This window comes from Phalangium opilio, unplaced genomic scaffold (genome assembly GCF_054372755.1).
Source record: "Phalangium opilio isolate 3A_F unplaced genomic scaffold, DU_Popi_V2 ptg000113l_1, whole genome shotgun sequence".
Lineage (NCBI taxonomy): Eukaryota > Metazoa > Arthropoda > Arachnida > Opiliones > Phalangiidae > Phalangium > Phalangium opilio.
Window position 1 is genome coordinate 2,184,492 of NW_028324209.1, and position 23,967 is coordinate 2,208,458.

A 23,967-nucleotide genomic window follows, 5' to 3' on the forward strand; every position below is an offset into this window, starting at 1 on the left:
GTAGTAACTTTAAACTCCCATCGATAGAAGTTCATAAATTGTTGTTGATCTTTTATGTTTATTATTAATGCAGACACGGGGAATGATTCCTTACGTACTATAAGATAAAGTAGAAGTACTTTCAATACTTTCCCCTATACTATCTTGGCCAGACCATGGCTTATGGGTTTCATTAGCGAGATGGGAAAATACGGGGGAAGCTCCTCATACTAGTACAACGAACGATTTTTCGTTAGTAAGATGCAGGTGTTAGGCTTACCGAGCGTCCTATGCTTTTAGGTTAGCCTTTTATGGAAGGAAAGGGGTTAACTTATACCCTACCCCAATAGAATCTCCTTCTTCAATGCCTTATACTTAATGAGGCGCGAAAACGTCGGAGTCTGGGCTAGACCTAACCCTAACGCGTTGGGATATCAGCAAAAAGACAAGGAAGGCGCGAGGGCAATAAGATCTTGGCGGGATAAATCGCCCCGGACAATATTGTCAGGGGCCTATCGCATCCATTTTGGACGCGAGCCTTACCCCCCCCCCTTTCTCTCTTTATCGCAATCATTCCTGAACTAACGGCTTCGGTCCTGGTCGAATAATGCCCCACCACTTTGGCCCCATCTTTCCCGCCCACGCCGATAATAAAAACTAGAAGACAATATGGAGCCACGAGTAATCATGCTTAATTTTGTTGAAGTATATTGATGCCCTGAGACAGACTGGGATGGTTCGCACCTAAACTCGAATAGGTTGGTGTTACTTGAAGAAAAACCTTAATAAAGCCCCCCTGACATTTCACAATAATTTTCCAAGATTTCCAGGAATACTGGCAACTCCGAGCTGACGTCGTTCAATATTTAACACCATCACTCGATGACTAAACCTAGCTTGTACGCCCGCGTCTAAGAATCCTTCATTTCCAACCCTTTCCTTTCTTTCATCCCAGAGTCAGCTTGAGCTTCCCTTGCCCAAACCATCTTCCATCTCTCTCTCCGCTTCTTTATTGAGATTCTCGATATTGGTCTGTTGGATCTCTTTGGATGCGATGCGATGCGTGCTGGAATGAAAATGAAGGGTTTTCTTCATCCCTACCTCCATTTATTCCATCCTCAATTCATCCCCCTCCCCAACCTCTTTTTTCCTTATTACTTCTTTTAGAACTACTTTTTTTCTTCTCTCTGCACCATCGAGTCTATATGCCTTGGAACTCATTTTAAAATTAAGCGTCGATCTACATTTTTTACGCCTTTCTAAGTTCTTAAGAATCTCGCATGGTCGTGAAGCAGCCGCCCTGAGTGTGTGTGTGTGTGTGTGTGTAGAAGTATATGGATCGAGTTAACGTGATGGAAAAACATTTTGACAGACTTAAAAAGAGCGAAAGGTTCAAGGTACCTGTAAGTTTATATAGAAGAAAGGTTAGATGGGGTCATTCCGCAAAGTGTGTTTTATACTACCTGCCTGTCTGCGGGGGAGTTCAGTGTTAAAGAGAAGTTAGAGAGTTTAAGCTTGAATCTTTAGCTCGATAGCTAGGGATAGCAAAACTGGGTTCCGCTTTGTTAGTACAAATATCAAAAGCACAAGCAAAGAGAAGATTAAGATTTTAGTTGTACACGGTGGTTATGATAAGTCTGGCATAAATTAAGGGGGATGTTCTTTGGACGATTTTATTCGAAAATGTTCTATGACATTTTGCCGTCCGAAATTTTTTTATTTTACGAATGACCCCTTAAATTTAATTAAGAAACTGGAAGACAATGCTAATTTAATCAAGGGGTCATTCCTAAAACACTCAAATCATAACTCGTAAACAGTGCACTGGTCCGGACGGCGAAATGTCATAGATGTTACATTTTCGGCCTCAAAATCTCCCAAAGAACATCCTCTTAATTTATGCCAGACTTATCAGAAACACTCTGTATATCAAGGTCAATCAGCACTGTTTAAAGCTCGAAATTAGTTTCAAAGGTAGGCACGCGCGATGGAGAGTGAATGAGATACATCCTTATGATCACTTTTGCAAAATTACTACCTAGCTAGATTACAGAATCAATGAGCGTATCTTCATCTATGTTACCAACCACCAGTATATTTCTACTTTCCCGCGATTCAAAAGCCGAAGTCATTTTTCCAGGGTCTTGGACAAAAGACAGGCTTCCAGATCATCCCCAACCTTTCTAAAAGAAGAACAGACAATCGCTTTAAGAAACAGTGGAGACTGAACTTATATATCAGTATGGCGTGCCAGTTTGGCGAACCCATAAAGAGATCAATGCTTTTGACGGGCCACGCCGGGAAACGCCAGAGAGATGACCAGTAGAAACGCACGGATGGTTGGTTAGAAGGAGGAGGGCAACTAGAGCCCAACTTACAGAGCGGTCATCTCCCACCATCCGTGTTTGATGGGGAGGAAAAAGGGATTCTAAGAGGCTGTAGAAATGGTCCAGCAGAGACCACTGATTTTGACAGCCCTTCAGATGTACCTTATACTGAAAAACCTTTTCCCTCTCGCCTATACTTGTTTCTCATAAGAAAACCAACCGAGGCTTAAGGAACCCGAAACCCTAGGAGCGCTCTTAAACATTGTTTACTTAATAACCCGATAGTCGTATCAACTTTTAAGGTTTCCTGAAAAAGATCTCTTAAGGAAAACCTTCGGGTATGTTTTTGACGGCTTCCTTTGAGTTTAAAAAAGGTACGAGTGACACTTTAAAGGAAACGTGAACGGTGACGTATTTACGATAAATTTCACTGTTTCGCTAACCAATTAACAACTTCAGCCCCGTTTCACCTAAGAATATTCTGTTCATCGTCTTCTAAGGGGCCCCAGTTTTTTGCGGGAGAAATGGTGTCAGGGGCTCTGTTGAGACCTCTACCTGGACCGCTTCCAATAAACGGGGGACCGAAAGCGCCAAGACAAAAATTTTGGCGTCGAAGAAATCGATTGGAACTTCTCACAGCACTTTCTCCAGAGCTTTTTCTTTTCTTTCCTTTAAACTAGAGGCGTCTATCCTGAAGAGCGAGTCAGCCGCGAATCTTAACACCCTTTTTTGTATTCTTTGACAATTTTTAAGGAAGCTGCGGCATTCCTTCCGTGTAAATAAGGGACCTTTTTATTATACAACAGAAAGCTGTTTTTATTTTTAACTACATAGCTTTTATAAAAAGTCCCCTATAAGTCTTGCCCAAATTAAGGTTCCCAAACGAAAGCCCAAATTAATCACACATTGAAAAATATCTCCTTGTTAAAGGGGCCAAGATCGGAGTAATCTTAGAGTTGGATTTAATAACTCAATATAGTTTAATCTAAACGTTTCCGTAGTCAAGATTATTAGTTAAGTTATTAAAGGTAGGGTCAAAATTAATCTTGATTGACGGAAGCTGCAATGGAATTTTCATACCAAAGTTCTAATCCAAAATTCAAGTTAAAAATGAATCAATTCTTGGCCAACCTGGGCTGGTTTTTAGAGGGTCCTTTTTCCCTTCAAATTTCTTTCGAGTAATTTAAGGTAACGCGAAAACAGTTTTAGGAAAGTGGCCTCAATACAGAGAAGTGCGCGAAAGAAATGACGCCCAACGAAAAACTGTCAAATACAATATGGGCAGGTATACTTGAAAAGGCTAAAAGTGGGTTCCCGCCTCAACAAATAACGCGCGTTAAGCTAGCTCGACTTTCCCAGGGTTTCCCCGCCAATAAAAGAGTCAGTTTCTATGGTTAAGCCTAAAACCTAACAAGTTGGGAAAACCAAAATATTACCTCTCCGAGTCAAGAGGTCTACTACTACGAACTTATTTATCTAGATATGGAATTATTTCTCTTTTTTGAAGTAAAAATTTACGAAATATTGAAGCAGTATTCCAAGCATAGCGAATAATACAGTAAAGCAGACGACATTTTACATCCAATAAGGATAAATCTTGGACACATGGAAATCAGTCAATGGGGAAAAGATCAGGAAATGAAGTCTACGCTTCAGCTGTTTACCGTATATTCTGATAGCTACATTCACAACTGGTTTGCAGTGTAAACACTATCGTCTCGTCTCACCTCAACAATATTCTTAGTTTGCCAACATGAATGTTAATGTTAAATAACACCAAAGCTAAATTGTAGCTAGACGCACTAATAGTCAATGCGCACCATAAAGAGAAAAAAGTCTGTAGCTACTACCCGTTTACCATTAGCCCTTTTACTGTTCTAATTGCCACCATGATCTTTTCTTCTATTATAAAATCTTAACCTGATTATTTAATAGTGTATTTAACTTTCGGCTCACTCTGAACCGTTGATGTCTCTTCATTTCAGACACGAAAATCAAAGCCACAAGTTTACTTCACCTCAGGCCTCAATTATTTACTCTTTGTTTCACTAAGCCTATTGCGGATGATATTTAATATACCCGCCGGAGTCCAGGTTTTATTTTTCTTCATGAAATCACTAAACCAGGGATTATTCTATATACAGATGTAGTATAGCTTAAGTAATATATAAACAGCCATTTCAAATAACAATATTAAAAAAAATCTTTGGAATATCAAAATGAAACATAGCTTTAAAGCTACAAAAGTACTAAATGCAACATAATTACGAAAAATACTTCCACATATTCACTTTATATTATGGAAAAGGGAATATTAAGGTTCTGTATGATTTCTTAACACATCAACACAAGGCTAACTGCTAACGCGACGCACTAGTGTAACAATGGACGGACACACACAGACAAAAGCATAGACTGCTTTTTAACTCTTTCCGTATTAATTTTGAGTTGAGAAACAAGATTATCTTTAATATTTAAATAAATATAATTATTTTTAATTATTTTAATCTTCAATAATTAACATTAATAATAGTTAAATGGTTTAAAATAAAGTTATACCTATTATCATCTTAAACTTTGCTAATATTGACGTTTAAAGTGAAGGGTACCCCTCTTGCCCGCTTTCTTCAAGTTTTGGGGTATATATACGATTCGTTTCCATTATAATAGTAAGGAAAAAGCGCAATTGCGAAAACCTTTGGTGGCGATCCCACCTTAGGGAGGCTAGACGTTTCTCGTAACCCTAGCTGATCGCCGCGTATATCCTAAAACCAAACGATGATAATAGAGTAGAAGCCAATGAGACAGATTGGTGTCTATGTGGAATAGACATAAGACCAGTAGATGGTGGTGTTAGAAGCCAGAATGTACAGACTGGTGTCCAAGTGGGATGGACAAAGACCAGAAGATGGTGGTGATTAGAAGCCAGTATGTACAGACTGGTGTCCAAGTGGAATGGACGAAGACCAGAAGATGGTGGTGATTAGAAGCCAGTAAGTACAGACTGGTGTCCGTGTGGGATGGACAAAGACCAGAAGATGGTGGTGTGAGAGCTCAAGTAGAGGAGCCATTTCCGTGACTGTGAAAGCAGTTCGGAAATGGCGAACACGTTTGCTCCGATACGCAAACTGCGAACGCGGTCACGTGGGGTCTGACAGACAGACACACAGACAGACACACAGACAGACACACAGACACGTTCAGTGTAAAACCTCTCCGTGACGTCATCGTCACTCGGAGAGGTAAAAAGTAGTATATTTTTTTGTTCATGGTACGTTACGTTTAGCCCCCGAAGGTTTTCCAATGATTTGAGCAAACTTTAAGCCTCGCCTACTTAAGGAAAAAAGCGAGTTAAGGAATAACGCGAGCCGCACTCTATGAAAACTAGGGCGCGCAAATATATTCTATAATAATTTCTACACCGTACGATGATCCAAGAAGATTGGAGTATACTTGGCGCGAAAGAGTTTTTGGCGGGAGAAAAAAAGGCGCGCTACCTTATTACCATAATCTGACCGACGTTGGCTGAAGATATAGGAATAAAAAAAGAGAAAAATTGGTTCTTTTTTTACAAGTTTTCAAAGGAGAAGGGAATTTTTTTCCGCTTATTCTTCGAGTGGAAGATTTCCTTTTTTTTCTTTATAACTCGGGACCATGGTAAAGTGGTTTTCCCGGTGTATGTACGGGGTTTCAGATTTAAATATAAGCTTATGTATTTAAAGGATTTGGATGGTAGCTTGGATTTGAGACGCGGTTTAGGAGTTAGATCGGACAATATTATAAAGGAAAAGTGAAATGAAATGTAGGTGACATATCTAAAACTGATAATTGTATCGTTCCTAACAATTTTGGCAACTTTAGAATTGGCTATAATTTTGAAACTAATTTTTATCCAATTTCAATTAAAATTCTCTACAACGCAGTAAGAATTAAAGTATCATTTCTCCACAGATTTAATTCGTCGCTATAGTAAGCGTGAACAAAATCTATAAGGAGGTACGGTAAACAAAACTAAAAACGAAGGTACGGTAAACAAAACTTAAAACGAAGGTACGGTAAACAAAACTAAAAACGAAGGTACGGTAAACAAAACTAAAAACGAAGGTACGGTAAACAAAACTAAAAACGAAGGTACGGTAAACAAAACTAAAAACGAAGATACGGTAAACAAAACTAAAAACGAAGGTACGGTAAACAAAACTAAAAACAAAGGTACGGTAAACAAAACTAAAAACAAAGGTACGGTAAACAAAACTAAAAACGAAGGTACGGTAAACAAAACTAAAAACAAAGGTACGGTAAACAAAACTAAAAACGAAGGTACGGTAAACAAAACTAAAAACGAAGGTACAGTAAACCAAAATAACAAAGATGCAGTAAACAAAACTAAGAACAAGGTAAAATAAGAAGATACAGTGAACAAAGGGTACCCTTGACAAGCTGGTAATAACGAAAACCCTTTGATAAACAGACACTGTAAATTTTCGTTCCTACAAATCTAAATTAAACCTAAAATCTTTAATTAAAACACAATCTTATTAGAACACCCTTAATAACCTCTCAAGAACGAAAATACACAGTCTTTTAAACGCATAACTAAACACTATAATTACAACACTACGTTCTCGAAAACATTCTCAAAAGCAAGGAAAAACCTAATACAATGAAAAAGAGATACAAAATAATAAACTCACCCTGGAATACACAGACACAGACACAAAAAGAGTTTCGTACAAACCCTAAACAATTCACAGTCTGGTTATTATTATTATTATTACGGTTTGTAGCACCGAAAGAAAAGGCGCCAACGTAAATCACGGGGCTGGGCCCCAAAAAGCCCCCGAAGATGCGGATGAAAGAAGCTGAGCGCACGAGGGATGAATTAGATCATTCTATAATGAGGAAGATGCAGAAGTAGATACGACTTGGAGTGATCTCTCGGAGAAAGCACAACGCGCAACTGACTGGATCGAACGATACTGCGGATCTGAGACTGGGGCTCCGAAAAGTGGGAGAAAATATTACCATGGCCTGTTTCGGGCACAGAGAAGGAAGGAATAAACCCAACGGCGCCTGCGCGGAAGATGAAGGGACTCTTCCTTTCTCGCTCTCTTTTGGAATTTAGAACCATATTCCGGAAAAATATCTTCTATCCCGTTTAAGGTTGGTTTCTTTTTTTTAAGGAATAGATTTTTTTATTACACTTTTAAAAATAATAGAGTGTTGAATAATAGCTCGTATAAAAATTTACCGATGTAAGTACAGTCCTTAACACATTAAAATTGCACTGCATTAAACGAAAACCCAGTTACGATCCGAGAACGTTCAAAAATTTAAGGTTTCCATCTTTTAAAATGGCGGCCAGGAGTTCTTTCGCTGCTAGTTTAATTAATTTTTAATCGACTTCCCTAAATGGTATTAACGTTTTATAAAATTATTTTATCAATTCAACGATACATTTTTTAAAAGTTCCCAAGTCAATAAATTATGCTCTCTAGAAAAAAATAATAACGATTTCTAGGAACTTTTTGATCTATTTCAAAGTACATATCATTTTCAAATGATGTTCTAAAAGGTCAAAAGACTAGACCTATATATACATTAAAGTCAAAACGTATTTGAATTCGGCGTATTTCAACAAAACAATCCATATAAAACTACATACATTCACAGGGTGTTTCTGAAAGGCACGTAAGAAATTAAGGGGTTGTTCTTCGATCGATTTAGAGTCGAAAATGTTCTACTAGCCTATAACGTTTTCGACTTTTAATGTTATGATTAGAGTGTTTTATGGATAACCCCTTAAATTTAACGTAAGGAAATTGAAAGACAATGTAAATTCCATTTAAGGGATCATTCGTAAAACACTCAAATAGAAACATGCCTCGGACGGGAAAATGTCATATATAAATTTTTCGACTCAAACTCACCCAATGGACAACCCCTATAATTTCTTACCGACCTTTTAGAAACACCCTGTATAAAAAGAGATGTTTGGACAGACCAAAACGACATATAAAACTTAAAAGCCTATATACAAAACGAAAAGTTACGTCTGAGAGATAAATTTACTAGAAAATTCGGCTTGATGTAGAAGGATCACTTCCCTCAAGTCAAGTTTTAAACTAAACCGTCCTCTTATAAAACCTTAAAGTAAAGATACAAGGTAGGAGTTCCCCATTTTTCCTTGAAAAGGGCGCGTAAAATAATGAGTTTTGGAACTATGTTTTAACCTACAACATTGAAGAAGATTTGAACAATTAACTGAAGCTTATAGTTTGGTCTATCTGAAAATTTAAGCAGACGACGATGAGGTATAATTTTGGAGACCATGGGATAAGATGGCAAATCGACCCTCATGGCGTTTTAGGCTTAGGATAGGTTAGGCTTGTGGATAGGTTTGGTTTAGTTAGGCTTGTGGATAGGTTTGGTTTAGTTAGGCTTGTGGATAGGTTTGGTTTAGTTAGGCTTGTGGATAGGTTTGGTTTAGTTAGGCTTGTGGATAGGTTTGGTTTAGTTAGGCTTGTGGATAGGTTTGGTTTAGTTAGGCTTGTGGATAGGTTTGGTTTAGTTAGGCTTGTGGATAGGTTTGGTTTAGTTAGGCTTGTGGATAGGTTTGGTTTAGTTAGGCTTGTGGATAGGTTTGGTTTAGTTAGGCTTGTGGATAGGTTTGGTTTGCTTTTCGTGCTCAATTGAGAGAGTCGGTTTGCCGTCTTCTAGTCCAAGTTAAAGTCATTGTTAATATCTTCCTTAATATTTGAAATATTCTTTAATATAATAAATAAAGATAATAATTCTGGTATGCCCTTTCCTTTAAAGAAATACCTCTACAATTTCTCAGAACCCATACGAGAAAATAAATAGATGGGGAGAGGTTTTTAAAAAAATGTTAAGAAAAAACTCGACGATAAAATTCTTATTCATCAATAACTCTTGGATAAGGGAGGGGGGGGGGACGAATAAGTTAAAGAAGAAGATGGCGGCGAAGAGAAGAAGATTGCGTTAATATTAGCCTTCATTTTCATTTCCTAACCATTTTTTTTTCTCATTTCTAGTTCAAAAATAAGACGAAAATCTTTATTTTCCATGACTAGGGGAGTAAAAAATGGGAAAATTGAAATTAATATTCGGGACCGGAACTCTCCCCGTGTTCATAGATACTAGATATTCATCATCAGAAGGTAAATCACTATTTTAATTTCATCTACCTACTGATATTAAGTTTAAGTTTAGAAATTGGCCAAAAAATAAAAACCCTAAACGTTCCGCGATTGAAATTCTTCAAGTTAAAATTTCACGAGAACTTGGACTAGTTAAACCCCAATTATTTTTCTATGTAAAAGCGCGTACCGTGAATTTTCGACGTTTTCACTCGGCTTTTGGAAGAAACGCTTTTTTTGGCCCTAATTCTGAAAATATTGGTTCAAATCTCTTGAAATTTGAATGAGATGTACAAAATAAGGTTTCTTATTTTTTTCTCTCATAGTGTTCTTGTAAACAAGAAATAATTAAAACGGAAAGTATAGCCATAATTAAAGGGCTTAGTCTTCAAACGGTGTAAAAGTCTTTTCTTCGCTTTCACTGAAATTTTAGTGAGAGGTATATTGAAGGGTTATAAATTATGCTGCAAAGTTCCGAAGTTTTTACATACGAAAGGGGCTTCTATAGCCCTAGGAGCCAGCGTGATCGAGTGGGCCGTGGTCTATAGAGATAAGATGGAGGTTTTCTTCAAATTATGGGCTTCAATATTACTTAGCTTACCATCGGAAATGAATTTCGTTCCCCTTTTTCTTTCGGAATTTACGTAACGAAAAAAAAAATTTCGGAAATATTTTTCAAAAGGGGGGTAAAAGAGGTCATCTTCCCATTTTTTTATTTAATTTTTCTTTCTCTTTAAAAATCCACCATTACAATGAATTTAATGATTTTTCTTTTCCGTTTCCACACGAGCTGTTCCTTGATACTTTTCTATTAAAAATGTCTCGAAGCTGATCTACAAATTATTACTATCTTTTACGAAATACTAACAAAATTTCCGAGCTTCGGTAAAAGCGTGAAGCAAAAGGTAGTTGTATTTAAAGAGAGTAGAAGTAGAACACAGTTCGGTACTAAGACTTTAAAGACCCTCAATAGGCGTAACTTTCAGAGAATCCATAACGTTTACGTCAGAGGTCAAAGGGTATGTTTATCAAATAAATACAAGGCGTTTCTGATAAGTCTGGCATAAATTAAGGGGCGTGTTCTTTGGGTGATTTTGGATCGAAAATGTTCTATGACATGTTGCCCCTAAGGGACACTGTTTTCGAGTTATAATCCGATTTTTTTAGGGATGACCCCTTAATTAAATTATAAATAATTGTCTTTCAGTTTCTTAATTAATTTTAACGGGTCAAAAATACTCTGGACAATCTTAACTTGAAAACAGTGACCCAGACGCCAAAAAATCATAGAAAAATTTCGACTCAAAATCGCTTAAATAATTTATGGCAGACCTATCAGAAACACACTGTATATCAACAAAGGCGTAAGACGCAAAACCCTTTTAAAGTATGGACTTCTAACACCAAATAATAAATCCATTTGTACAATCACCTTTAGTTAAACAAATTTCCCTTACTTAAAAATAGATCCCCTCTTAGCATTAGCTTTTATTTTAAAAGTCTCCCATGTAAGATGAAATAAGAGAAATAAAATAGTAATGAAAAACGATTTCGCTTCAATTTCGAAACAGGAGGGATTAGGCGGGCTGCAATTTCACTAAAGTCTTCTGCTAGCTCCCCCCTCCACCATCTCTAAAGTTCCTAAACTTGTTAAAAATCCCTCCGTACTTCACACACAGAATAATACAAGCGCGTATATGTTTAACGGTAAAGCAAAGTTTCGTTTTAACTTTTAAATTAAAATCCTAGCCAGCTAAAAAAAATAAAATAAATAAAAATAAAAAAAAAGAAGCCAAAAGCTAACCCTAGTTCCTTCTTGGGTTTTTTCTCGTAGACCTTTTGGTTTCAACTACGAAGCACGTTCCCGCTTACCTCAAATACGTCTAAAACTGTCTACAGCAGCGCTGATAAAGACAAGATCTCGCTCACCCCAAAGGCTATTTCCCGCAAAAATATTAAAGAAAAGGCGGGAAAAAAATCTCCATCCTTGACTTTTCTTTCTATATCTACTTCAGGAGGCCGAAGTTAAAGTTTACTACGGCCAATTTCGATTCGGGCATAAAAGGGATTTGACTCTCTGATAAGTGTCTCGAAAATCTACGGCCACCTAAAGTTAAATCTCCGCTATACGCTCCTAGACTCGTTTTCAAACTCAAAAAACTGGGAGTGGGGGGGGGGGTGAAAAAAGATATATACGTCTAAGAAAATAGACGCATTATTAAGGGACATAGCTCACCTAACCCTAACTCGGGCCTACTTCCTTGACATCCCGCTTCTAAAATCATTCGTTTCAAGTCCGTAAACAATTCAGAGAGTAGAAAACGAGTTCTTGAAATCAATTCTACTATAAAGCCACCGTAAAAAACCTACAAGACTATCTTGGAAGAGAAAATGCAAAACGGTTTTCAGACTCCCTCAACTAAGTCTTTTCCCGTATTCTTTAGGGACCTCTCAAAATCCTAGAAAATAGAAAACGGTAAAAAAGAGATTAACTATGGGAAAAAAGTCAACTTTTCCTGACAGAAACCGGCCTTCTAGAGATTTACATTTCTCATATTCTCTAACTATCCCATAATTCACTGGGTCAGAACGTACAAAGAAACTCTCTCTCTTTATAATATTACTCTTGGACAAAGGTTTCTCTCTCTGAAAAAAAAATGATATGAAAACATAAAAAAGAAACGACCAACTCGTCAAATTTTAGTATTTCACCACGTGCGTATTTCTCTCCCGCCTTTTCCATTTTCTTTCCCGCCATTTTTCGCAGTCTCCCAATGGAATTAATAATGGTTATTCCTACCCAATTCGTGGTAGTACGCTATTCCGAATCGTAAGGATTTTGAGTGCGGGAAAGAGAGCTTCCCGAGGATGAAAAAGTGAAAAGCTCTCCGAGTTTGAATATATAGGATTAAGAAAAATTCCAAATCCCATTTCTGGAATCTCTCTTTACGAAATTCCACGAATTTGAGGGTAATTTCTGCCTAGATTCCCAAAAGAAGGATTAGGATTTAAGATGCGGGGGAAGGAAAGCATTGAAAACAACTCTTAAGGCAATGAGATCAAGTTTTAGTGGAAAATATGATTTCCAGACTTTTGTTTTGGAAGCCAAATCGTTTCGAAGATATCTTTTGGAGTTGCGACATTTTCACTTTAAAGGTTTATAAATAGAGGGGGGGGGGAATGATATTGGGAAGTAACTCTTTCTCCAAATGCGACTTTAATTTCGTCAATTTCAAATGGAGCGTTAAAGGTTTCCTTCCATAAATTCCCGGGCGCGCATCCAACCTTTTTTCCCGCCATTTTCTCCATTGCCGCACTTTCTCCCGCCTTTTTCCTTTGAAAGAATTTTATTTCTAACTGCGTCCCTCTTTCCTACGACTCTTCTCGCATCTTCCCACGCGATCTTTAACCCTAAAACCTTCCTTAGGGCCTAGGAATCGGATTTCTGTACCTTTTTATAAGCTATAGGAAATGAGGTGGAAATTTTTTTTATTGCTCGGAGCCCTTCCTTGAGCCCTTAACTTTTTGATTTTTTTTTTTGAATGAATGGCGGGAAACTCTATACGTATACGAGTTGGACCCTTTTAAATATATTCTAAGCGATCGAGTTGTAAGGGCGCCAAAAATAAAACGTAGGGACACTTTGGGAACCACCATTCTTATTCGTTTGAATTTGAGACATTGCTTTCTGAGAAAATGTTCTTAGCATATAAAAAAAGCTTATTTTCGCAACCCTGTGTGCAATTCGCAGTATTTTTTTTATTATTATTAATGGAGAGGGTAAAATTACTTGGTGTTAGAACAATCAGAGCTTGAATAATTAACCAAATTACCATAAATTTAAATGAGCTTCAAGGTCTTAATCCATTTGTTAAAGTGCGTGGAATTAGAAAATTCGAAAAACAAAGGCTTAATTAATATTTTAATGTATTCACAAAGCACGTGGCATTTGCTAAAGCACGCGGAATTTCAAAATTCAAAAACAAAGCTCGAGCAATTTTTCAATTTTAAATACTAGGTAGCGCTCGTCTTATCTTCAAGTATTTTAATAAATAAAGCTGCAAAACTCTTAAGTTTGTCAAATCAACTCGCTTCAATAAGTCAGAAACTAATTAACTTGTCTCCGACACTGTAAAGACCCATTCAGACTAGACTAAAATCTTATCGCTCACGTCGGTGAAGTCCCTTTGCTCGCTTAATTAGACTGTTCACACTTGTCAACGGCTACGTAAAAGATTCTCGGGTTTAGTTTGAAAATTTTCAATTTTGTCTTACAAAGTCGAGATGGTACCACCGCGTTAGCACCTTTTCACTCAATCACGCCTTACTTAAGCCTTACTATTTTATTATTCATAAGTCTCGGTTGAAAAATCTCGTTTTAAGTCGTTTGCTCCGCAGTCTGAACAGAGAAATGAACGTACTGACGCGACCGAAACGAAACTAACGAAGGGACCAACGGGAAGGTAAGATTTTAGTTTAGTCTGAATGGGCCTTTAAGCGAACTTCCCAAATGAAAATTTGGAATTGATACTATTTGAGTTGAAGGGAACAGAAATTAAAGGACTCGTTAACGCCAAGAGGAGAGAAAACTAGAGAAAGACAGCGAAAGAAGGGAAAGTAGCAAGAAGAGTCCGGGGGAATTCCGAGACAATCCTTATTTTTCGACGAGCATTTCATTGAAGCAACAGAAGGAGACGGGCGTGCCTAGAAGGGGTCTACCCCAGAAACAATCGGCTCAATTTGAACTCGCGGGTTTCTGTTCTCAGTGTTGGCTAGATCTCTTTCTCCGTCTTTAATACTTTTTCCGTTACTGTTAGCCCTATACTAGCGAAGCGGGATTAATTACCGAGAGCCCAGAGGCTTTACCCCCATCCCCCTTCGAGCCCCAATCTTTCTTTCGCGAAGAAAAGAGATCTTTTCTCCGACGTAACCAAAGACCTACAGCTCAGCGCGCACGCGAATCTGTCTGTAGATTGTTACAGCTATAGGAAGATACCGGTTGGCTAGGGACGCTGCTTCTAGATTAAAAATGCCACTACATCCACCACGCGGGCCTTGGCTTTACTATATAACAGAGACTAGAAAAGGAGTGGCCTAAAACCGTGGTATACGCGTAGTTTTCACTAAAATTTTTGGTCGTGCTCACGTTGGTGAGCCAAGGAAGAGACTGCGGAGAGAAAGGCTCGGAATTCAGCAGGAATCCGTATTTGACTGACATGGCTCCCACAGAACTTGACAAAACTGCATTGAAAGTTAAATTACATCTACTGGTGTCAAGGGTTAAAGGTTAAGTTGGAAAAACATTTCCCGCCTTTTCATCAAGGGTTAAAGGTTAAGCATAAGAAACACTTCCCGCCTATTCACTCTCAGTAGGTTTTCCATTGACGCGTGTTACTTATACATCCATAATAGGTGCCTACCACGTCCTTAAATATTTAGTAGCCAAAACGGATTGTTGTTTCAAACCCCCGGTGTTCAGGGCAATTTGCCCAATAGGCTGCCTGTGTAAAATAACCTTGGGGTATTTTGCAGGTGCTAATAAGAACCCCAAGAGATACATCTCTGTTAACAAACTCCGAAATCACACTGGCCTAAACTCAGTTGCGATATATTCCCTAAAGGTTTACCCGGGCAACCCTTCCAGCGTCTTGTACAAGAAAATAGAAGGGAAAACTAACCGTACGTACAAAGATAGAGCTTTCAATGTTAGGCTTAATTTAGGTTCTAGTATCCAAAACGAAGTTGGATCGCTAAGCCTCGGCCAGGCTGACAACTCTCACAAAAGCGAAATGATTTTCTGAAGAAAGTCTATAGCTGAAAAGCCAAAGAGGTTCTCTCTTTCCTTTTCGTACGAGAAAATCGCGAGTCTTCCCAATTGAATCGAAAGAAAGTATCGAGGATTTCTACGGAAGTAGCGAGCTAGTTCGCGTCTGACTTTGGTAATATTAATATTTTACGCTTTTTACCTCTCCGTGTGACGTAGTCCAGGAGAGGTTCTGTAACGGCCGTGTCTGTGTGTCTGTCTGTCTGTCTGTGTGTCTGTCTGTCTGTCCGTTGTTACACCCACGTGACCGCGTTCGCAGTTTGCGTATCGGAGCAAACGTGTTCGCCATTTCCGAACTGCTTTCACAGTCACGGAAATGGCTCCTCTACTTGAGTTCTCACACCACCATCTTCTGGTCTTTGTCCATCCCACACGGACACCAGTCTGTACATACTGGCTTCTAATCACCACCATCTTCTGGTCTTTGTCCATCCCACACGGACACCAGTCTGTACATACTGGCTTCTAATCACCAACATCTTCTGGTCTTCGTCCATTCGACTTGGACACCAGTCTGTACATACTGGCTTCTAATCACCAACATCTTCTAGTCTTCGTCCATTCGACTTGGACACCAGCCTGTACATACTGGCTTCCAATCACCACCATCATCTGTTCTTTGTCAATCCCTCATTGACACCGTCTACACTTACACTGGCTTCTAACACCACCATCCACTGTTCTTCCGTCTATTCCACATAGACACCAATCTGTATCATTGGCTTCTACTCCATTATCATCGTTTGGTTTTAGGATATACGCGGCGATCAGCTAGGGTTACGAGAAACGTCTAGCCTCCCTAAGGTGGGATCGCCACCAAAGGTTTTCGCAATTGCGCTTTTTCCTTACTATTATAATTGAAACGAATCGTATATATACCCCAAAATTTGAAGGAAGCGGGCAAGAGGGGTACCCTTCACTTTAAACGTCAATATTAGCAAAGTTTGAGATGATAATAGGTATAACTTTATTTTAAACGATTTAACTATTATTAATGTTAATTATTGAAGATTAAAATAATTAAAAATAATTATATTTATTTAAATATTAAAGATAAACCTCTCGTGCAAAGAGACAGATTATCATTGCCTCCTATATCTACCAAGGCCCGTGCATGCGATATATTTCCTTCATTGCCCCCTATATCTATCAAGGCCCGTGCATTGTGATATATTTCATTCATTGCCTCCTATATCTATCAAGGCGCGTGCATTGTGATATATTTCATTCATTGCTCCTATATCTATCAAGGCCCGTGCATTGCGATATATTTTTCAAAACAACAACAAAAATGGTAAGCTCCTCTCAGAAACATAATAATTTCTTTTCTCTGTATATGAAATGAAAATATGGATAATATTGCGCTCCTTCTTTAATGGTATGAATCCTTGCCTGTCTATTAATATTTTATGTAGGAGTAATACGTTTTTAGCGAAGTCTAGAGAGGATAAACATAAGCGAGATTGTTTCGGAAAAAAAATACTGCTTCCACTAATGGGTTTATACTCCTTGTTACTGTTGTATAGAGTAATCATGATAAAAGCTTAAAAAATTACGAGAGGACAGACCTTTTTTATCCTCTTGTTTTATTCTTAATAAGAATATAAAACATTTATTTTGTATCAAAAAATATTTTTTGGTGCTAAGATTGCTTTAAAAAAATCCAAACGCTTAGGCATTGGTAAAAAAGACAAATGATATTTTTCAAATCTAATGAGATAACACCCACCTAGTTGAAAACTGCCCTTTTTTATCCGCGGGAGCCATTCTTAATGAGAATTTCGATGCTAGTCGGTTGTCAATTAAACTACCAGTATATTATTGTTGTTGGAAATTGGACATTAAGTCAAATTTAGTGGTTGTATAGAGCCAGCAGGTTTTTGCCGCTTCTTTTTGTGAGTATTTGATTTTTGTATGTAAAATGGAGGAAGATAATGTTGAGAGTAAGGATGAAATGAGGAAGCGCAAAGCGCGGGAAAGGATGAGGGCAAAAAGGTCGACGTTTTCATTGGATACTTAAGTTTATATAATCTTCTCGACACGGAGAGGTAATATTTTGGTTTTCCCAACTTGTTAATTTTACTGAGAAATATAGGCGATCGAATAGACTTCGTCGATTTGAAATAGTCCATACTTCAAAAGAGTAAATTCGGGGGTATACAGAGAATATCAAAAAATTGAAAATTTCCTCTCTTATTGAACGTGTTAGATTCAACCGGCGAAAATATTGAAAAAAATCTATTTTGCGAACTAAACTCAATTGAAAGTAAAAGTACTTCTACTTTACCATTACGGTTACGTAAGAAATATTTGATTTAAAACATTTTTGGAAACTTACGCGAGTAAAATACCATAAAAACCATCTCAAATAGTCAAAGCAATCGTATTTATGGAAAGCTTACGATATTAAATATAATTTCGAATCATCGATATTTCTCAAAATCCGACAATTTTTCAGGAAAAGCCAATATATAGGGGCAAAGCTTTCCGTGTTATTTCTACCTGCCCCTGTAAAACATCGTACCGCAATACACCGGTGTATATATTAACCAGAAAAACTTTATGGTGAAACAATTTGATATAATTGCATTTTAAGTTCAAATCAAGCAAGTTTTCAAGGAGGAAAATGTATTAATGAAAACAACATCGTGTGTAATTAATTTAGAAACAAGAAAGCGGACAAGTTTTCAAATAAATAATCCCAAATTTCACTTACCGAAACAAAGTTGAGCAAACCACCACTGAAAATTTCGAGGAACCCATTTCATAGCTATATATACACGTCCATTTTCGCAATCGTCGCATTTGGTCTCCAATTTCTTAATTTCCATGGAAAACGTTCCTCTTCATCTTATTCCGAGAGAGGTCCAAGAGCGACCATGATCGGGAGAGTCCATCTTGAAGGATCTTTGGATCCTTGTTGGTACTAGGGCGGTTACATCCCGACATCCGGGCAAAATTTATAGCTCGTAATTTGAAGCAAAAACAACGAGAACAAAAGAGTGGGCTGTCCAAAGAAAATGCCTCCGACCAAAAAAAAGTGTACGCTCCCAACGAAATGAAGAAGGCTTTCGTTCTGTTCTTGGTCGAGCAGGGATGAAAGGATATCCTATATTTGGAAGAGAAAAAAAAAGACAAAAAAGATGGCAAAGTTATTTTTTTTGTTCTTGCGACTATCTTTTCGTTTTAAAAGAATATTTTAATGACGAGGACAAAGAAAAGAAGATGAGAAGCTATTAGTAGCGAGAAGAAAGGACAGTTTATAAAAAATAAATAAAAAACGGGTTTGGGATGAGCGACCCTATTTTTATAAAAGCAGAAGACAAGTATTTGAAGTTGCAACATGAAAACTTAAAATATGGTTGAAGAATAATTCCTTTAAATTTACGTACACGTCATTATAGTTAAGTCTGATTATTTCAAATAAATTTTTAGACATTTATAGCCAAGCCTGACTATTACAATTGCCATAATATAGCCAAGCCTGACTATTACAATTTCCATAATATAGCCAAGCCTAACTATTACAATTGCCATAATATAGCTAAGCCTAACTATTACAATTGCCATAATAGCAAAGCCTAACTATTACAATTGCCATAATATAGCTAAGCCTAACTATTACAATTGCCATAATAGCAAAGCCTAACTATTACAATTGCCATAATAGCAAAGCCTAACTATTACAATTGCCACAATATAGCTAAGCCTAACTATTACAATTGCCATAATAGCTAAGCCTAACTATTACAATTGCCATAATAGCTAAGCCTAACTATTACAATTGCCATAATAGCTAAGCCTAACTATTACAATTTCCATAATAGCAAAGCCTAACTATTATAATTGCCATAATAGCTAAGCCTAACTATTACAATTGCCATAATAGCTAAGCCTAACTATTACAATTGCCATAATAGCTAAGCCTAACTATTACAATTGCCATAATAGCTAAGCCTAACTATTACAAATCCCATAATAGCCAAGCCCAACTATTACAAATCCCATAATAGCCAAGCCCAACTATTACAAATCCCATAATAGCCAAGCCCAACTATTACAAATCCCATAATAGCCAAGCCCAACTATTACAAATCCCATAATAGCCAAGTCCAATTATTAAAATTCCGATAATAGCTAAGCCTAAATTAGGACATGAAAATCAAAATATTGGTTAGTGTAATTCTATTATATTTATGTTTAACATCATTACAACTTAATCTAATCCAAGTATTGGCGCTTACATTATAGTAGCTAAATAAATTTTCAGACCTATAAACGTTTTAAATTACTCCTTAAGTTACGAATATCTAATGAAAATTATAAATCCTTATATTAAACTCTCTAACGAAACGCTATAGCAGTGTTTGACAAGGCGTGAAAATCCCCAGCGTAAGCTCACCTACGGCTACGCGTTTATGCAAAATTAGTTAAACTTTTTTTAGAGCGGCGGGTCTAGATATGAATTTTTGACATGTATCTTTAGAATTTTTCATTCAAGTTGACAAGGAATTAGAAATTAAGACATCGGGTCTATTTTGATCTAAATTAAATTTCGTAGAAGATTATACCGTATCATGCCTGAATAATTAAAAGAATATCAAAATAAAGAAATTATATTAAACCTAAATTATTTTTAATTTCGTAAAATTTTGATGTCAACCTTAAGGGGTTTAAACCCTGACCTCTAACCCTTATAGAATAGGCCTAGATTCTTTCAAAAATTTATAAAAGAACAGAGATGTTCATTTGGCTCTCGATATTTTTAAACCAACCACACGAATATGAGTTAACAAGAATGAAAGAAAAAAAATCATCTTCTTATTGTTATTTTTCAAAAACAGTAATAAAAAAAATGAAATAGCAGTCTAGAAAACAAAACGTTAAGTTAACGTTGAAGATAAAGCCATTCTATCTTACCCTAGCTCCTTCAAGGCCTAGGGCCCACTATAGGCAATACATACTAGCAGGGCCTGACTAGAATCCCCAGACCCTAAATGAGAAATGATTCTGAAACAAGTTACAAATGCGTAAGAACAGTTTCTCAGACCATGTTAATCCTACGGAGGGAAGGGTTTCAACATTTTGATTAATTATTAGAGTCTTGATTGTTTTAACTTCAAGTATTTGGTATCGTTAGAAAGAGGAGAAGTGCATGAGACTATCACATAATCAAAGGATTTCCCTGTATCTTCTATAAAACTAGAGTTATGAACTTACAAAATGGTCTGTAAATAAGTTTATAAGTTTACTTATGAACCCGAATTGGTTCATTGATTAGAACTTTCATTTTCAGTTAACCTCACCAAACTACCACTACAATACTACAACAATCCCAAACTCAAAATCTTTTTATCTCATCCCTTTGTGAAACAGATGAGTCTGAACATCTTTAACAAAAAAAAATATTCACATTTTTTATCTATATTTCTTAGCCCGCAGGCATTTTAGCGCAATGTTTTTCCAAGCAGGGATGCTGGGTAGAAAATAGTATTCCAGTATTCATCCTCATCCTCTTTATTCAAATAATAACTTAGAGAAGGGCGAGAAAAACCCGCCGGCTATCAGGTAAAAAACTGGGGCTTTGGTTCCTTTTCGACTCGAACGAGGAGGCCCTTACGTACCTGAAAACTCAGCAAGTACGACGTAAGGTAACCTAAGAGAATTCCGAAACGCTACGCCAGGCAGGGTCCGAGGGATAAGAGTGGAGAAAAATATTCGGAACTAAAGGGATGAATTTTAAAAGCAGAAAGAAAAGGCTTAAGCTAAAATGGCGCAAGACCTCGGGGTATAATGATAAATAATACACTTTAAATCACGATCTCTCGGTTAGCTTTTAAAAGGAAATATTGGTTAAATTTAAAAGTTAAAATTCACTGACCTAAAAACATAAATTTAGAAATAAAATTGTATTTTGCTTTTAAGCTCCAAAAACCCTAGCGACATTGTTTAACAAAAATAATGGGTTACCCCTCCCCCACCCCTCTTTTTTATTTCTTCAAAAAGAAAGACTATTCTACTATTAGATTTAAAGAGGTAGATGCCATTTTTAAAACCTTACTCTATCTCATTTGATGTCAGTCTGTATAGCAATGGACGTAAAAATGATATTTAAAGTGATACTGGAGTATAGAGTCTTATCTCATAACCTACCCATCCTCGTATACGCGATAACAATACTGTTATACTCTCTTAGCATCTTGCTGTGACTCAATTAAACACTTTCTAACAGTTGACCTTAAAGATTTAAAGTGGAGTTGGCAATTGCAGTCTCTATAAACGTCATGGTCCGCTTCACAGAGAGGCCTAATGTATGAAAATTTCCACGCTTTCCAAGATGCTAATAGACTATAGAGGTGATGTATTGGCGATTTTCCGGGACTAGATAGAGAAACGAGTTACAAGAGTGATACGTTGAAAAATCAAGCTCAGTTTTCACCACGAAAGTTTATAAGTAACATCAGCGGATTAGTTTTTGCATATAGAGCAAACTGGGATTGAAACCAGATAGATACAACGGAAAAAGGGATCTCAAAAAGAAGAGAAAAAAAAGGAAAGAGTTTTTAGTATTTTGGAGTTGCCATTTGATTATTCGGTCCGAAGAGTTTTTAGTCTGTCAACCGTATCATCGAGAGGAACTATATCGCGCACGAGAGATAGGGATTGGTTACGTAAAAACGAAATGGGTTTGGACGAGAAAGCGCGGGACAGGCTGGGGACAAAAAGGACAGGGGGGAGGGGGTTCGAGGAAATGAAGTCCCTACGGTGGCATCCCGTATAAGAAAAACGGGTAAAAAGCAGCTCGAGTACAGAGCTCCAGTATCCCCTCAAATAAAAAAGTAAATTTCGTTTTCGGTGATTTCGAACTATATAGATACGGTATACAGTCCCTGATTTTTACTTCTATTTAAGTTAGGGTCTACTGTTTCTAAACAAGGTAATACCTTTTACAGTTGTAAATAAAGTAACTTTATTTCTCTGGTTTGCTAGAGATAAACTTTTAGATCTATTTTAGAATATATAGGACTGACCTAAAAACGAATACGAAAAAGTCAACCACTCCTTCAAGCAATGACAAATAATAACTCAATCGATATCAGGCGTCATCTATAGCTTAATAGCCCAAATTGTACCGTATAAAGTTGGTTGGATAATTGCGCACATACGGGTCAAGAAACTATGCTAAAAAGGGTTCACGGGCATCGTTATTATGATAAGCCTTTGCGAAGGCATCCCATACAAGAAAAAGAAGATGAAAAACAATAGGCCTAAAGAGAGCCAGTTTTTTTCGTCTTTTTATCAACAGAGGGATAAGGCATACGGAGAAGAATCTTTTTTTCTTTTCTTTGGGAAGACCGAGAGCAAGGAGATGGAGAAGAAGGAAAAGAGAGAAAGGGAAAGCGTGTCGATATCCGGAAGTCTTGTCCGATGAAAAGAGAACGATGGAACGAACCCACGCATGCACCGGACCAAGCTCTAAATATTGTTTTCTTAGAGATCTCTCTAATAATATATTATTGGGGTGCTATAGCATCTGCTAAGCCTTGGTTTTTCTTCTTATTCTTCTTCGCGCGCTACGCGGTCGAAGACTAGAAGTTAGGCCTTGGTATAGGCAAAAGGTACGCCGCGGTATAAGGTACTTTACCTCACCAGGGAACCCCTAGATCAGATCCCTCTCTTTGTTAAAGAAATATATCTTACCCCAAGAGATTCGCATCTCATCCTTCTATAAGATTCAAGAGATATGTCCAATACGAGGACAGCTAGATCGTCCCATAAGCTGAATGAATACGGAATGGGACCAACTTTAAAAACTATGGTTTCTTACACTTTTCTTTGGCATAAAAATTTTGAAAAACCGATTCATAATGTATGAGGAGGTTGTACATACATATTTGTTTTGCAAAACAAACGCCTGGGGATGGACGCCGAAGAAATATACGATCAAACGTAAGGTTTATCGCGTGATAACAGATGGAAACTAGCAATAATTTCCATCAATTTTCCTCTCGCGCTTCTTGTCTTGATTCCACAATTTCCAATACTACCCTATATATATACGTTAGGTAATTTTAAACCAGTGAAGAAAGAGTTAAGCTATGGTTTATCGAATACGAAACTCCACATAAAATTAATCACTATATACGGTTATCACAACAAATTTAAATCGTAATTAATTTGTTGATCTAACCAAGAGTAAAAATTCTAAAACTTTTCACGGTTTTCAGCAATCCCTAATTATTTAAGAGGAAAAATCTCTGATCGTTCGTATCCCGAAGCTTTCAAAGTTTCACTTATTGGCTCTGATATCTCGGATATTTTCCACGGATTCCTTCCGGAAGGGAGTGTAAGGAATGAAGGTTGATACCATTCTTGGCATCAGCATCTTTACGTATACTCCCCCCACTTCCTCCCTACCTCTAGTGTCAGTTTCTTCCGATTTTGGGTTGGCCTAGCGCAATCTAAGAAAAGGGGGCGAGAACATCTGTTCTAGCTGTCAATTCTTTCCAAAGGAGAGCCAACACGTGATTAGAACTTCGGCAAGGAGCCACCTATCGGTCTTTAGCGTGACACGCCGAAACCCGCTATCGGCCTTTTCTCTCCTTTATTTATAAACCGGCGGAGAAAGGTTTTCGGGTATACCTTTTCTCATGCAAGGCGCAACTTCCATAACCTT

The 23,967-nt window shown here is 37.3% G+C and overlaps 1 protein-coding gene across 8 annotated transcripts in view; it reads right to left on the minus strand.

The window, feature by feature from the left end:
* Positions 1–23,967, minus strand: part of LOC149623273 (maltase A2-like) — a 103,296-nt gene that overhangs the window by 20,695 nt on the left and 58,634 nt on the right. For 6 of the 8 annotated variants that reach the window (XM_089852705.1, XM_089852708.1, XM_089852710.1 and 3 more), the window contains one exon: positions 18,007–18,399. The gene's annotated coding sequence lies outside the window, so the exon portion shown is untranslated. Of the gene's footprint in view, positions 1–7,000; positions 7,280–18,006; positions 18,400–23,967 lie in introns of those variants that run through there. The other 2 variants (XM_089852713.1, XM_089852711.1) reach the window with 2 other exon arrangements.